Below are 17,062 nucleotides of genomic sequence, written 5' to 3' on the forward strand. Positions count from 1 at the left end.
GTCATCTGTTTTCCCCTCTCTCCAGGAACTCCAGAGCAGTAAAATAAGCAATATGGAGACAACCTATTTTTATTCTGCCATGAACCCTTGCAAGGAGCATTCCTGACCAAGGATATTTGGGTAACTTCATGGCTAAACACTGAAAAGAAGCCCACATGCTTCCCTACTTCTCTAAGACACGTTACAATGTCTGTCTTGATTTTTTCTTTTTTTATTCCTCTGATTGATTACACTCCCAAGGAGATTCCTTTTTTCCCCAAGAAAACTAAAGCAAATAAAGTCTCTCCCATGGACACACCACAGGACTTTCATAATGTGCTTATGCAAATGACTCCTTAACTGGAGATGATTCTACACAGGACACAAACATCAATTTGGGATGTACAGAACTGAGATGCAACAGGAATCCTCCTATTTCTGCTTCCATGATATGCAGTTTAGGCTATACCAGTATTTTCCACTGGCTTCTGATTCAGTAGACAAATAATCTTATAGCCAAACTGTCTCATCAAAACATACATTACTGGTACTGCTACTGCTTAACCCACCTTTTTCTTTTCTCCTGGGAGATTCACATTATGCTTCAGGACTGGCTGAGTGAAGGAAATCAAATCCTTTCTGCAGTATCAAGCTTCTTCTTCCGCATAAAAACTCATCTGTGAGGAGAAAAAAACAAAAAGGAGGGGGAGGAGTGGGGAGCAAGGAATTCTTGGGGAATTCTCACAAACTTCCTACTTGATGTAAGCAGGCAGGAGCATTTGTCTTACACAGAGATACCTCCCACCTGCCAGCCTTCAACACCCCCTGGCTGGCAGGTGGATTGCATCTTCCTCCCTCCATTGTGCTGGAGAGGCACTGATTGCCTCAACAGCTTCTTACTTTTGGTCAGGTGTAAAGACATGAGAAACCTTCCCTGTTCACCTATTTTTTTGGTTGGTTGGGTTTTTTTAACCCCTCCCAGGAAGAATTCACTTGTTCCAAAGGTAAAAAAAAAAAAGCAACTTTCTTGTCAAATACTAAACTATTATATTCTTTGGATTAAGTGCCAAGCATAGTTCACACTTCCAGTTTTTGAAAAAAACGTGTCCTGTGAGGTTTTAAGTGTTTGTACATCTAAACAGTCCTGCACTTTCACAAAAGCATTGATTTCAGCTTTATCCCATCTCAGCAAGCATTCCCTGAGAATTAAATGGAAATGACAGCACCAGAATTGGGTGTGGATAATGTATTTGGAACCAGATTACATAAACTTGTATTATCGATAATTAATTGATGTCCAAACAGAGAGATCTGCCTTTCTAGATTCACTTATAGAAAGAGCACCTTATGGCATATCTCCACAAATCTGTTTTCCTACAACTGGGAAAACATTATGTCAAAAAGCAACGAAATGTGACACATTCCTCCAGAGAAGAGATATTATCTTTCTCTGAAACTAGAAGGCACGAAGGAAAAAAATTAGCAAAGAATTAACGTTTTTAAGGACTCCTAATATGCAAAATTATTTCATTGCAATTGATAGCAGTTGGGTTTATCTCTTGACATGGTACTTCCAGTGGAGGATCTCAGAGGGACTGATGTTCCAACCCCAACAACTAATCATGATTCAGATACTTATTAGAAATAGCAAGAAAAAGTAATTTAAGTAATAAATCTCTTGGAAGATATTTTTCCTTTTGTCCTCCCAGACAGAGTTTGAGTCATTTCTTTCAGACTCCTACTATACAAGAGATATCTTGATTTAGTGAGACTCAGGAAGGGGAGGGTAAGGAAAAAAATAATCTCCATAAAACATCACATATGAGGTAAAAGAAGAAAGCTGTGATTAATGAAAGTCACAAATAGCTCAAGTTCAAGATTTCCTGATTTTTTTGCTGCAGTCTTCTTTATATTTTCCTAATTATGTATTTTCTTTGTCAAAATGCAAACTTTTAACTAAAAAAAAAGTATATTTTCATACAAAATCATATAACATTTAAATGAGAAAAGCATTTCTGAAGTACCAGATTTTGACATTCAACATTTAGCTGTACTGACTATCAAGTTTAATGCTGACATACACTGAATTTCAGCGGTTGGATGATTTCTTCCAATATAACTGCCTTTTGTGACCAGGATATATAGTCCTGCACATTTTTTTCAGTAACTACTGGCAAGTATCAAAGGCACTATAAATAATTTCACAGAACACCTTTCAAAAACATCGAGACTGAAACAGTTCCAACACTGAAATCCAGAAGTCTGGGGGTTTCTAACCCAATATGCAGCACTGCAATGTGTAGAACTAGAAAATTAATGTTACAGATGAAGTAAAGAGAAGAGAAAGAGTTATGATATATGTAACTTGAAAACTGTTTTCCAAACTAAGTCACTAAACTGGAAACATCTCATAAACAGAAGCAATTTCCAAGTGCCACCAGTCTCAACACAAAATTTGGTGTTACTATAGCAACCTATTCACATTTCTAGGCTTCCGTGTTTAACTGTGGACGGTAACACTGCCCGAGCTGCTGTCACCCAAACACACAGTGGGGGAATAACCTCACTCACAGGAGCCAACAGAGACATCCCGAACTGAAGGCAGAGCGGTGGGTGAAAAGTCCCACCTGCTAGCACAGGTCAGCAGTTTATCGGGTGTATGCACACACACACTCCAGAAGTGAGGCAGCCCGAGCTCTCTCTGCTTTCTGGGCGGTCCCTGACGAGAGAGCAATAACAGCGCGCTGGTCACTCCGTGCACGCTTCTAGCGGTGCGGGCATAAGCTCTGGTGTAGCTGGACAAACAACATTCTGAAGGTTATCATCTCACATCACAGTGAACACAGCTATCTTTGGAAAGAAATCGCTTCAAGCCAGTCGTGTTTATGTTTTGTCCTTACACGCAGCGTTTGTAAGCAGCTAAAGTTTTATACTAGAGTGCCTTCTAGTGGCTACGGAGCTGCAAACCTCAGCTTGACACAGAAATCCTAACATTTGCCAAATAATTAGTCCGTAAATGAATCAACACAAAAATATATTTATAGGTGTCTTATTGGAAATATTTGTTACATGTCAGAACCACAGCTTTCCATGGTAATGCTGTTTATAAAAATAGAAACATGATTTAGAAATGAAAATATATTACTAACCAAACAATTAAGCACGGAAAAAAACATAACAAAATAAACAATATACTTAGCCTGCATTGCAGACTTATGCCAGGTGGTAAAAATTATCAATATCATTAGTTCATTTCATTGAATAATTCTAATATCAGTATTTATTAGAATTATTTTAACTGTACCAGCCACACATCAGAAGTTCACATAAGGTTGAACCATTAAAAAAAGGGCAAAAAGTCTTACACTTGGATTTTCTTAGCAGCTTCCAACCTGCCACCACAGTAGCTCAACATCTAATAGACCAACCCTGCACTGAGCCCAAATGCACAATTTTCTTTTGTAGATGAGAAAAATAAATCTTGCTGGTGGGTTGCACATATAATAGTAGTCCATTCATGTTACCTAAATATCTGTCTAAACTCTTGTTTGTTTGGGTCTTTCCTAGGAAAAAGGAGTGTGAAATAGTGATACTGTTGGCTCCTATTGAGAAACCCAGTATAGGGAAGCTAATCCCAGTATAGGGAAGAGAATATCTCTAGATTATCTGATGCTGTAGTTTGTAACCAAGCCCATGTTTTGATTAGACTACAAAACCAGTCTCAACTGGAAATTCTCCAGGATATAAAACTGTCTGAAAGGGTGAAAGAGAAATGGTCAGACTGCACAGGGATCGTTGCCTTTTTCTCAGCCTATCAGCCTCGTCTGTGAAGTGTTTTGCAGCCTTTGCATTGTTGTACACACACTGCAGGTGCAGCTCCCTGGCTCCTGGGTTTAATGTCCTTTCACTAGTGGCAGCAGGCTTTGGAACAACTCTCTGGCTTAAACGTTAGAGGAAGAAATGGAAACTACTGGTGAGGGAAATGATGAGGGATCATCCTCTTCAGAGATTTGTGCCTCTCCACCTGCCTCTGGGCTATCTCACCAGCACTGCACCACACTGGAGTCACTTCATCAAATATCTTTTCCTTCTCTGGAAATATAACAGACCAGTGTACAAAAGCCATGGGGAACAACACCATTTCCAAGGAACACCAAAATTTGTTGTTTATGCACCAAACCCTGCTAAATTTATTTGAATGTTTCATATGCACTTCTGAAGAGCAGTTTAATGGTTACAGAAAACGTAGGGGAAGGCTTCATTCAGATTTAGGGTTCATTAGGAAAAGTACTTAAAACTGATTGCAAATTTGTATAGACAACAGATAAACAATCCTTACTTTCCAAATCGCTCCTGATTACCAACCACATTATCACACACACATCCCTGTTAATTACCTTATTTAAGCCCAAAAGTAAATGCTGCTGCTCCTATAATTCCCAATGGAGGCTTCTCTACGAGGACAGCTTTATACCAGAGAATCTAATTGTCTCACATAACACTGTGCTTAATTTATTTACATTTGTTGAAAAACACAACAAAAGCTTCTAGTAATTTAGGGAATTGTGTATGCAGATAAAAACTGACATACTTGAAGATCAGCTGAACTTTTAAGTCCCACTGGGGTACCCTCTGTGAGAAAACCACTCAATACACAGAAAATGAGGCAGTTCTCCATTTCCCCAACCTGCTGCAACTCAGCACCTCCGGTCAGGAGGAGCCTGAGGGAGCTGCTCACCCCCCACAACATCCAGGTTTGTTCCCATGGGATTATCCACAATCCCAAGTGCATACCTCGGGCATCCAAGGGATGGAGGGAGAGCTCTCAACCAGCGTGAACCAAGCTCAGGAACCTTCTGGAAGCTGCAGACTCCTCAGTTCCTCTTAAAGGCGTGGGAACAGCTGCAGTGCTGATTGTTGGACCGTGCTGGGGCAGCACAGGTGTGTGCCCTCAGGATTGGGATACAGGAGCAGCACAGGTGTGTGCCCTCAGGATTGGGATACAGGAGCAGCACAGGTGTGTGCCCTCAGGATTGGGATACAGGAGCAGCACAGGTGTGTGCCCTCAGGATTGGATTACAGGAGCTGCACTGTTTGTTCTCCATGGCCACGCTGAGGCTGTTGGAATCTCTGCTGTCAGCAGGACTGGGTGCTTGATGCCTCCCAGATACGAGGGCGTTGGAGATAACAAATGCATTCCTCCTCTCGAAGACAAAAGGATGTGAACTTTTATGGACATTTTGAGAATATGCTTTTGAGTCTTATGTTGTGTTTTATAATTGATTGTATGGTTTCCCTTATTTTGTACCCCAGTTCCTCATGGCCATGGTCCCTGTTTCCCCGCTGGTTAATCAACCCCGTCCCTCGTTCTACCCTACATGGTTCTCTTTTGCATGCTTCACCCGAATTCCACCCCTTCTAGAAAGTTCAGCCCCCTGCCATATAAAAGGCAGGAGCCATTTTAATAAAGGTGCCATTTCACCACCACACCCTGGAGTGATGTGCCTTTCTCCCTTTAGGACTGTCACGAGGGGTGCTGTGGGATTCACCCCCAGCTCCACCACACCCAGCGTGTACCCGGCAGTGCAGGGGCTGCTGCCTCCCCCAGGCTGTGATACATCACCCCTGTGCTTTGTTGCACAACACTGAAGCAGCACAACACAGCCTTTGCTCCCTCTGTAAGGAGCTGCTGACTCAGTCCCCTGCAGAGTCACAGAAGAATAATTCACTTTACACCAGTGAGGCTAATTAATACATGCAAAGCGAAGCACTATGGAAAGGGGAGTCTTATGTAAACAATATACTTAGTATCTTATTAATTACACTGAGACTCAACTAAGACTTTAACTGAAGAAGTCACAGAATCTAGTCAACTGCATAGGTAGTTTCTTAATAGTTGTCAGGCAACCAAAAAGACAAAGATAAATGCTCTCCCCTCAGCTCGGCATCACCAATGGTTCAGGTACACTATGGCAAGGTAAGCCTTGTGGGACATGCCTATAATCTGCTTTTCAGGATTAGAAAGCTGACAGAATACAGAATCCCAAACAAAGCATCGGAAACAAAGTGCAGTCTTCTTTAAAGACATATTCCCAATTGCAGTCTAGCTCAGCACACCTGCACTGGAAATAGAAGCCAGGTCAGGTTCTTCTACTGTAGTTCTAAAAGAATATATACTTTCATTCTTTATATACTGAAATATATAAAGAATGAAATTATCTTTCATATACTAAAGTATATAAAAAATGAAATTAAAAGTGAAAATCTTTCCCAGAACTGGGAAAGAAATTTCTTCATGTAGAAATTGGAATGTAGGTAAACAAGTGCATTTCTTAAGGAAGTACTGACAAACATTCCACTGCTTAGTCTCACTTGAATAACACTTCTGTTTTGTTTTGGTAATTCCTGAGTATTCATGTCTGGGAACATTAAGAATCAAAACATGCTCCTTTTCCCCTAGCATTGGATTCATTCATGCCTTTCCTGCTTCTATCCAGAACTATCTTTGGAGGGTTTAAATAGCTGCAATCTAAGCTCTGAGTCACTGAGGAGAAATGGAGACAAGCAAATGAGTATTAAAAAAACTTGCAGTAGCAAGGATTTGTACATTGCATAAATTTCACAGGCATTGATTGTTGTGCTCTCAACAGCCAGTGAGATACTCACCAACCTGTTCTGTCAAGTATCAGTCCATTTGCTTCTTATGTGATCAGTTTGCCTTACAGAAACCTTGTTTTCCCATGTAGTAAGTTGTACAAATTCTATTCATTTGCTTCCTTGTGCTGGAAATTATTGCCTTGACCATGAGTTTTCTGTCAAAGCAGAATAAAATCCTTGTTCATTAAGAAATGTACTTGTGAAAGTCTTGTGGTTTAATAATGTTTTTTTTTGGTCTTGGAAAGTAGTTGTGAAAAACATCATCCTCTGATATGAGAGTTTGTCATGTTTTCATTCTCATATTACACATCTCTCTCTTTTTATGTGTTTGGATATGTTTAGAAATAAAATTAGGATTAAAGAGGAGCTAAGACATTTCAAATTTATGGCTTTGTGGACAGCCTAACTTTTCAGTTGACACAACTGTGGTCATTCTTAGACAGAAGGACACCCGAGGATTACTTCTTGCTGTAGTTTCAACTACCATTCAATAAGACATCACATATGAAGTGCAAGAGAGAGAGTAAAAACTTGGGTCTTTTTGCACAGTAGTGTATTTTTAGTTGCTAATTTTTATTGTATTGTCAAACACCAGAACACATTAAACAGTGAAGGTGATACATGGTGATGCCACTGCTAATGTTTAATATGAGGTTTCTCTTGCACTGGATACTTAAAGCCTCTTTCTGTGATCAGTTAATCTGTATTAGCTGTGCTTAAGAAAAGAGGATCAGTCAAAGAACCGTGTATTTTAATTGTAATCAATTTAGGAAAGCTTAGAGCACCATATGGGGGGAGGACCTCATCACAATCTGAGCTGCACACATACAAAGCAAAGACAAGCTAACACTAAAAAATCTGAGAGAAATGACCTTTTCTACAGAAGGATATAATGTAAACATGATTTGCAAAGAACAATCTTGGATTAAAGCTCTGATATGCAGCCAGGCATAGTGCATGACCAAGAGATTTATTGCAGGACTGGCACTGCCCAGTGTCCCTTGCACATTTTGTTCCTGCAGTAGAGTGACAGAAGCAAACATTGCCACCTCTGGAGCTGTTGTGGTTTTGATTCAGTAATTGAGATCACCTGCACACCCCTCTGTATTGGCTGGAATGTGCCAGTGATGGTACAGGAGGAGTTTGTATCATTACCACTGTAACACACCAAAGACAGTATATTACAGTGGTAATGGCACAAATTCCTTCTCACCTCCTACTGCCTTGGACTCTTAGAAGATATTTTCCCTTTCCTTGCCAGAGAAACACATATGCATCACTATCATCCTGATTTATGCTGAGAGATCAATCTGTGCTTCCTCAAGGCTTTGTGTATGAAAGAAAGAAAAGGATTCATTCCTCTCTCCTCTGTGACAAAGGGCTGATTCCTGGGCTCCACTGCACCACCAGTTCCTGGCCCAGCATCAGCAACTCTCACAAACATTTTGGTAGCTGCTATTTCCAGCTGAGGACTTCAGCTGCAAAGTCCAGCTGAGGACTTAGTCAGAGTGCTGGTTAAGGCAGCAAATCAGTGCCAGGAATGTCTGGGGTGAAATGATTTTGCACACACATCCTTTTCTGTTCCTTATGAACCCACCTGAGTCCTGGCAAACTGGACACACTAATCTGGTTGAATTAATGCAATATGTTAAATCTCATCCCATTTTTCCAGTTACATCGAGACCACAAAAAAGAAGGGAAGCATAACTGCATTGTAGAAGTTGATGGGTGTGAAAAAAATTTGGGATGTTAAATAGCTGCAGTCACGGTCTCTGAAGCTTTACATTACTTCAGCTCTGCTGCTGATTATCCAGGGTGCCTCTATGTCAATCTGTCACAAAGTGTCCAGAATTCTCTAGGGAACCATTCCACATTTTCTTGAATAAGGAAACTTTGAACCATGTTTGTTATGGAAAGAAGAGGAAACCATATTGTAGGATAATGGATGTGAAATGAGAGTAGGAGGAATGTAGCTTCTTGTGCTCCCACAAATAAATGGTTTAGAGCTATTGGGAGAAAGGACCCTCTTTCAGTTGGAAAAGTGAAATAAAATTTAACTCTAAATGAAGCTGACTGTTTGCCCTGGATCTGGTGTTTTGTTGGGAATTCTCCCTGTTATAAAAAAGATTGTGAAAATTAGGGTGAAAATACAAAAATCAAGGCATTATTATGGCTACTATATACTAAAGTGTACATTTTAAATGTTACTTCTTCCAGAAACACACAGTCTGACCAACCATTTTTAAGTTTGAGCTAGAGGAAATTTTTTTTTAATATAACACATTCCAATTCAGCAGGAAATTGCTATTTGTCTTATGTGTTTTTGTGTCCAGGCTACTCTACTCTACTCTGTTATTACCTTTTCCTAATATTATTTATCTTACTGCTGAACATAACCATGAGCCTCTGTTAAAGGTACTGGAACCATTTTCTTCAGTTACCAAAGGATGTATTTGTCTCCAGTAAGATTTAAGTTTGCTCTTTAAAGCTTAAGCATCCTACTAAACTGCTGTCTGCCTGATAGCAATCAGAGCTGGATATTCATTCCATCCATTCCCTACTTCACAAGTATGAGCCTTTGCTCGTTTCAGAGGCAAGACTATTTATGAAGCAATTTAATAGAAGATGTAGATAAAGAGCAAAACCATAAAGCTGGGATTTCATCAGTTACTTTGGTAAAGCAGCCAACATTACATTATTTCCATTTTTACTGACCTAAAACATTTCCTTCCGTATTGATGTAAGAAAATGCACACACCACTTAGTCAAGAATCTTTGGAGAGTCCCTTCTGCTGTAACAATGCTGTTCTTCACTGAAGCTCTGAAAAAAACAGAATTTATTTGTGCTAACAAAATATTTGCCAAATCCATGCACTGTCTCATTGAAACTTTCTCACTTGGTTAAATGCTGTTTATTTTTTCCATAATTATAGATCTGCATTTTTTATGATTTTTTCAGCGTTGTATACCTTTTGATTGCTTCCTTCAGTAAAAGCCAATTCAGTCTCTGGTTGTCTTTGATGGGACCCATCTGATTAATCATGACATTCATCTAGAAGTACTATCTACATATGTTGGGCATGTGAAAACCTTTGTTGGGGTTTGTCAGAACTGTAGTGCACTGTTTTAAAAAGCCACTGATGTCTGAAAGTCCATCTCTTGATTTCCAAAGACACAGAATTGTGATTCCCTTAGGTAAATTGTGTCCTATGCAGGGAAAAATCATTGGGTCTGTTCCTCAGAAGTACACCAGAATGTGCCATGGAGTGATGCCACTGATGATGAAGAGACTCTGACAGTTCTGTTTCTGAGCTGCACACACATCAGCTCCCTCACAGATTTATACTCCCTATCTCCTGAATAAAGGAAATGTTCATGTCAGTATTGCTAATTCATCATAATCACAAGATGAATTTTAGGCACACATCAGATTTTCTATTGAAGAAGAAAATTACTCCTGTTCTTTTTGTGAACAAGTAAGGTCATCAGGAGGTACCTTCCACCTGCCAGTCCTCTGAATCCCAGGGCTGAGTTGGATTTTTTTGAATCCTACTGGCCACTTTTTTTCTTCTTCTTTTAATAGAATGCAAAAGCTTTCCATGCACATTTCAGCATGAAAGCCATGTAATTCCGTATTCTTCATACAAAAGAGAAACATCTGCTAGAGCACAAATACTGCAGAATAAACTCCTTTGGGTTAACATTCTGTACTGCCATTATGATATCTTTTTCTATAATTTTAAACCAATCTAATGTACTATGATTGAATACTATGATTAAATGAAGGAGAAAATTAAGCTTAAGACCATACAGACCTCAAAGCTTCTGCAGCATCTACTCCCTATTTTATGTACAGGAGGAAACTGTGGGAGGTGGCAAGAAATCTAAACTTTCTACAGAATTTGGGCATATCAAAAAGATCAGATATGACCTGATGTGCAGTAAATCACATAACAGTGAACTACTTTGCATTGCATTGTATGCAGCTGATGCATCTAAATGAATTACCATTTCTGGTGGTGTCTATCAGGGTTTTTCTAAGATGCTCACTTCCAGTGGGTCAGGAGCAGAATAACGAAGGTATGGCTGGTTCAGTTCTGCTGTTGATGATAAATCCTTTCCCAAAGAGACACATTAAGTCACTGGGGCATAGGTATGTGCTTCATTTCAGTTCGTGCAAAGCTAACCTGCACTCAAGAACATCTGCACTCCTGGATTTTATAGGAATTGTTCAGGTTGCAAAGACTGTCCAATTTACCTGTCCAAAAATATAACTGTTTTGGTGGAAGGCAGATTTGCAAAGTCCCTTCTGAGGAAGGCTCAGTGTAACCATGCAGTGGGTGTAGCTGTCCTGCTCTCAGTTTCACTCTTTTTCTCCCTTGGCACTTTCCCTTCACTTTGCTCACTGTCTTCTTCACTGACAGGACTATTTCAGTCAATGAAACTGCTGTGCCTTGCTCTTCAGTGCCCTAATTTGAAAGACCTACTTGTGTCTTGTTATATGAAACTGTTGAGCTTAGCAGGTGACTGTACGTTTTCTGTCCACCCACTTTTCCTGATGTTTTCACATTGATTTTTTTTTTTTTTTAATAATTTCAATCAGTATGCTCCAGGAGGGAAGGAGCACACATACAGTACCAGTGCTTAGGACATTACAGTGTTACAAACAAAAGTGAGTGAGGTAGCACAGAGGACTCGGGCAGCCTTGCAGCAGAGCACAAGTGACTTACACAAGAGGAACATGCTGTTCTTCCCAGGGCATTGGTATACCCAAGATCTGTAAAGAAACTTTACACCAGCATGTTTCCCAGCAGAAGCAAAAAAAAAAAAACAAAATAGAAAGCCCCCTCATAGTGAACTAACAAATTTAAACCAGCCTCCTTTGCCTGTTTCTATAGTAACCAGCTGCAGCAAGTGCTTTGCAGAAATTTTAGACACAGGCTGTATGAATTGTTTATGTAATCATGCCTTTTTATGCAGACAGACCTCTGCCTTAATAAGAAGAAGTCTCTGTATCACAGGAGAGATGTGAGCTTTACTGCCTGCATTAGCAGAACAGATGGAATACATGGCACTCACATGAATACAGCAAGAGACTGAATTTTCACTGTGAATTTTTAACAGCTATGGTTGTTACTCTCTGATGTTTCTGTTCTGGGACAGGAAATGGAACATTCTGTCTTTAGGGCTGTCAGTCAAGCATATCAGACAGCATTAAATTCACTTGTAAAACATCTAGATGTTGTTTCTCTTATACAGTAAATATTTTCCGAAATCACAAATATTTTTATATAATCAGAGAGTTTTGGAGAAAATAAAATCCTGCTGGAGGGACATCTACAATCTGGAGTGAAAACTTAATGTCCTCAGAATATATAATATTCAGTCAGCTTTGACTGTTGAGTCTGTGGAGACAATTTGAAATCCAAAGCCCCCTATGGATGTTTTGTTTCCCTTTTAAAAATGTTGGATTGCTTGTAAAAAGGAATATACTCAAAAGCTTTAGACCTTCCTGCTTAAGTCTAAGAGGAGGCAAAATAGGAAAGTTATAGCAGTTTTCTACACCTGAAATGCAGCCTTAACGTCTTTTCAGCATTTAAAAGAGGAGATTTAAAACATTGCACATTACAAACAGGACATCTAATGAGAGCCTTAGTTACAGACAAGCAAAGCATCTCACCACTTTACCCTCAGGGCGTGATTAATATAGTCCAAAATACTATTTTCCCGTGGATTTGAAAACGCTGAAGCAAGAGAAGTTATGATGTTAGTCTATGTGAATTCTAAGCACCCTTTTAACTCACCTGAAAATAAGGTCTCACAAAAGAAAGGCACGTATAGCACAAAGTAAAGGCAGGTACAGAATTTTGGGAAGATACATCAGCTGTGCCATGCTCATTTTTTCCTACTTTTTGTTGAAACATTTCAGAATAAAATTTAGAATAGAGAATTATTCATAGCAGGCTAAGATTTATTTTTAACTCTTGACATAATATGACATTACAGTAACAGATTTAGTATAAATTTAGATCCAACTGCCTTTCTCTTACTGCAAAGCCAGATAAGTTCCCTTCAAACATTTGGTTTTCAAGACAGTTCACCCTTCTATTTTAACTCTCTGCATTTGGTGGCATAACTTGTTTCTAAGCCTTTTCTTCCACTATGCTTTTTTTTTCCTTACTTACTGACACAGTTCCCAGATTAGAAGCTGACTATTAATTATTTCTTTATATCACTGCATGAGTTTTTTCCCCATTATTTGTAGAGTTGCTACAGATATAAAACAATCATTCATTCTGTACTTCTGATATAGCTTCTAAAACATTTTACTGGTGTTATCCAAAACCTGTGCTCCTAAATTATTCAGGTACTTAACCCTAATGCAATGACATCTTTAAAAAGCCACATGATAGGTAAGGTCAGACTATCTCTGATAATGACCAATAGCAAACACAGAGGAAAACAGATTAGCAATTTTATACAAAGTCTTGTAGAAACAGCATTACTAGGGTGGCAAAACTAGGAGAGAATGTTTCTTTAAGATACAGCCTAAATTAACCTGGCTATCCAACCCCTAATGGAATTATATTCTAAGAAGTATTCAGATCTCACATGAAACACAACACAAGGTGGATTTTGAGACTACTTTCCACATTAGCTATTTCTGCAATTAGGCTGGGAAGAGAAATGGTGAATTTCACCATAAGAATGGGATCTTACACATATTATTGGTCTCATCAAGGTTCCTATCACAGCTTTTTATGTACTATAATATACATTTATCAGCATGAGAGATAATTTCCTCTATGACTTTACTATAATTTCCCCATAAGATTAGTCTCAGACAAGTTTTCCCACTAATATACCAATACAGTCAAAGAAAATTCTATACAGCACTAACAAAATAATTATTGGCTTGTTCAAATTACTCTTAGTCAGGGAAGGAACATAAACACAGATGATGTCTAAATTGAAAACAGGAAAGTAACATCCTCAAACAGTAGGAATGATCAAAGTTACCTTGCATTGAAATGATGAAATTGATTTTTCATTAGGAGTAAAAATACATGTATTTCATATACCTAATGGGAAAAAACAAAATCAATGTTCATCTGGGGGGGGGGGGGGGTTGGGCAAATTCCTTATTGATTTGAAATAAATTGCAATTTAAAATGTCCAAGAGATTAATTTACTGTATCACTTCACTATTCAGCAAACAGCAAGAGTAACCCTGGTGTACATGGCCAAAAAGACCAACATAATGAAATGTCCATGCATAAATGGATCTGCTGAAATAACATTCTAAATCTGGCTAATTCAGCTGCTCTCTCTGAATTTAATTATTCTAATTAAAATCATCAAGCATCTCTCTGCCACGAGACAATTAGAGGGTTGTATTTTCATATCCAAAAGAAAATGCAAAGCTTTACAACTGAAAACTACTCTATTCCTACAAGATACAATGCCAGAAAGAAAAACGTGATAATCTGTGAAACCTCCCCCAGGAATGGAAATGGAACATAAGACAGACATATTTGAACAGTGAATACTTGAGGTGTGTTTCCACTTGATCAGGTAGCACAAAGGACTTCAAAGGCAAAAAAAATGGTAAGGTGCAAGCAAGGCAAAGGTTTTCACACTTCCTGTCGTCCCATTTTAAGGCCAATAGGTTCTTGCTGTTTCTCCCTGTATTTCAAACAAGTCTAAAAGGGAAGAGATTCTTCCATATTTAGAAAAAGCAAAAGAACCAGGGGCCATCCTTGCCCAGAACCAGGGAAAGGATGGCCCACTCTCCCAGGCTGCCTCCTAATTCAAGATCCAATCTTGCAAGACATTATTCTTTTTCTGCATGTCCCATCTTGCCTTCTGTGTCTTGCATCACCACAAGAACGAGGCAGATTTTGAACTCAAAAAAGAAAATAACATAGTACAAAAGCTACAGTTGTGAGCAAGTAATGAAACCCAGCATGCACAAACATTGGTTTGCAAACGAGCATCAGGGCTTGTGAACAGCACTAAAAACATACTCAGAAACTTCCACAAGTACTGGCAGAGCCCTTCAGAGAACTTCAACAAGAAGCAAGTCATGTCACCATCGAACCATTAAGTAAATCATCCACATTTCCCTGTTACTTTCCTCTCTCTATAAACACAGAAAAATTTAAGTGAAGCATGAAGATGCATTGTGTCCCCACACAGAGTATTCACTGGGTGCAAACACTGATTGCAGTCGGGCTCACACTTAAAGGATGTGTTTGAGACTTCCCAAAGAAAAAACAGAATCCAAGTGTCATTTTAGAAAGTATCTCTAGGAGGACTTGTCTCAAACTGTTGGAAGTATCTACGATGAAGAGGAAAAGTTCAAAGAATGGAAACAAAGATTTCAAGATAACTGAGACTTCTGAAGAAGAGAGTATGCCATGAACCAATTACACATATCATCACCTGAACAAAGGCTTTCCTGTGTTAATGCCTGTTCAAACATGTTGTACCCCCATGTTTTATTGAATTTTCTAATGTACTTTCCCTCATGTTTAACTACTGTTTTCCCACGGGGTGGATTCTGTCTCAATGCAGAATCCCTATATTTGGTTAAGTCCTTCCCCCTTTCCCCATATTTGGATAAAACTTCTCCCAGGTTCTCCCTTTGAAGGCTTGTACCCTCCTTCCCTTTCCTTATTTGTAAAGTCTCCACCCCCAGTTCTTTCTCCCTCCTATAATAGGGGGAACCATTTTAAATAAAGGCACACCTACTTTCCTCCCAACCCAGCAGGTTGTCATGCTTTTCAATTCAAACTGCGACATCAAAATAACCAAGTGCAAAAATCCAGAAGCTTTTAGACAGAGAAACATTACCCACAGGAGAGAAGTGGAGGTGCTGTATAATCTGCTCATGACACTGAGTATTATTGTCTGCTACTATTACAAAGTATGGAAACTGGGATGAACTGAGAGACACACTGGAACAGGTGAATAAGGCAACAACACCCCAACGTAGCATTGAGAGTAAAAAGGGAAAGTACTTGCAGGCTGCAAAAGTGTCCTAAGACAACAGACAGCTTGACACACAGTTATGCACAAATCTAGAGAGATGTGGATATCAGCTAAATAGAGTCAGGTATTGGAAATACTTTCCTCGAGTCATGAAACACTACTGATAGTTCAAATACTCTTCTGAATAATAATAGTATTTAAATACTATTATGAAACCAAGATTCCCTTTAGGATCTCATTTCAGTTTCAGAGTTAAAAAAAAAGGGGAGTAGGAAAGTGTTGGAAGCACTGAGCATCAGTCACTTAATTTCAGAGAAAAGGTACCCTGCCAGCCAAACACCAACTTGAACCTGCAGTATATCTCTCCCAAACTGCAGAAGCACATCAGTGACTAGCACTTCCTTTAAAAACAGCTGCACAGGTGACTGTGTGAGGACTAAGAATGTGCTAATGTGATAAATACCTGTGACAAACATGCTTCACACTATTAAACAAGCACACCAAACCTGGAGAAAAGCACAAAAAGACACAATTTAAAATAAGCCTTTGAAGGACAGATCTGAAAGACTCTTTGAGGACTCTCAAGTAAAGTGGTACTTTGTTATACTACTGCTTTCAGGTTTTAATCTGCTGCTGAGAGATTAAGGGTTTACTAGAGTGAGTTAAAACCACCCAGTCATTTCCCAAAAATTACACAAGTGCTTCATACTGTGTGACTCAAACTGCAGGCTGTGGACCACGAGGTGTGTCTGTGGACCCACACAGACTGTCCTCAATCACAGCAGTCAGGCAAGGTCGACTAGAAACAGGCACAATAAAACAGCTGAAATTATTCATGTTCCTATATGAGCCACAGGGATTAAAGCATTTGTAAAAAGCAGGAAAGGGAAACTATGCCTGCTAGAACTGGATGATCAATTCACCAAGTAAGCTAAGAAATCTGCTTGCCTGTGGGCATAGGGAGGAACTCTGAGCTGAGGAGCTTCTCAGAGAGCTAAACTCTCCCTGAGAGGTCCAGTGTCTGCAGCCTATTACCCTTCACACGTGACATCAAAACATTCTTGAGTGGCCTCAGTATCTATCGAGATCTGGCCTGTCCCCCATTTCAGTGACAGGAGCTTTGTCTTCCAAGGCATTGTAAGATGTCCAGGCTGGGGCAGAGCTGCTGGAGAGCAGCTCTGCAGAGTAGGACCTGGGGGTCCTGGTGGACAACAAGCTGTCCCTGGACCAACAGTGTGTCCTTGTGGGCAAGAAGGCCAATGAGATCCTGGGATGCATTAGGAAGAGCACTGCCAGCTGGTTGAGGGAGGGGATCCTGCCCCTCGGTTCAGCCCTTGAGAGGATCACCTGGACTGCTGTGTCCAGTTCTGGGCTCCTCAGGACAGGAGAGACATGGAGCTCCTGGAGCAGGTCCAACAGAGGGCTACAAAGG

This window comes from Pipra filicauda, unplaced genomic scaffold (assembly GCF_003945595.2).
Source record: "Pipra filicauda isolate LSUMZ 115617 unplaced genomic scaffold, ASM394559v2 scaffold189_size1545977_pilon, whole genome shotgun sequence".
Classification (NCBI taxonomy): domain Eukaryota; kingdom Metazoa; phylum Chordata; class Aves; order Passeriformes; family Pipridae; genus Pipra; species Pipra filicauda.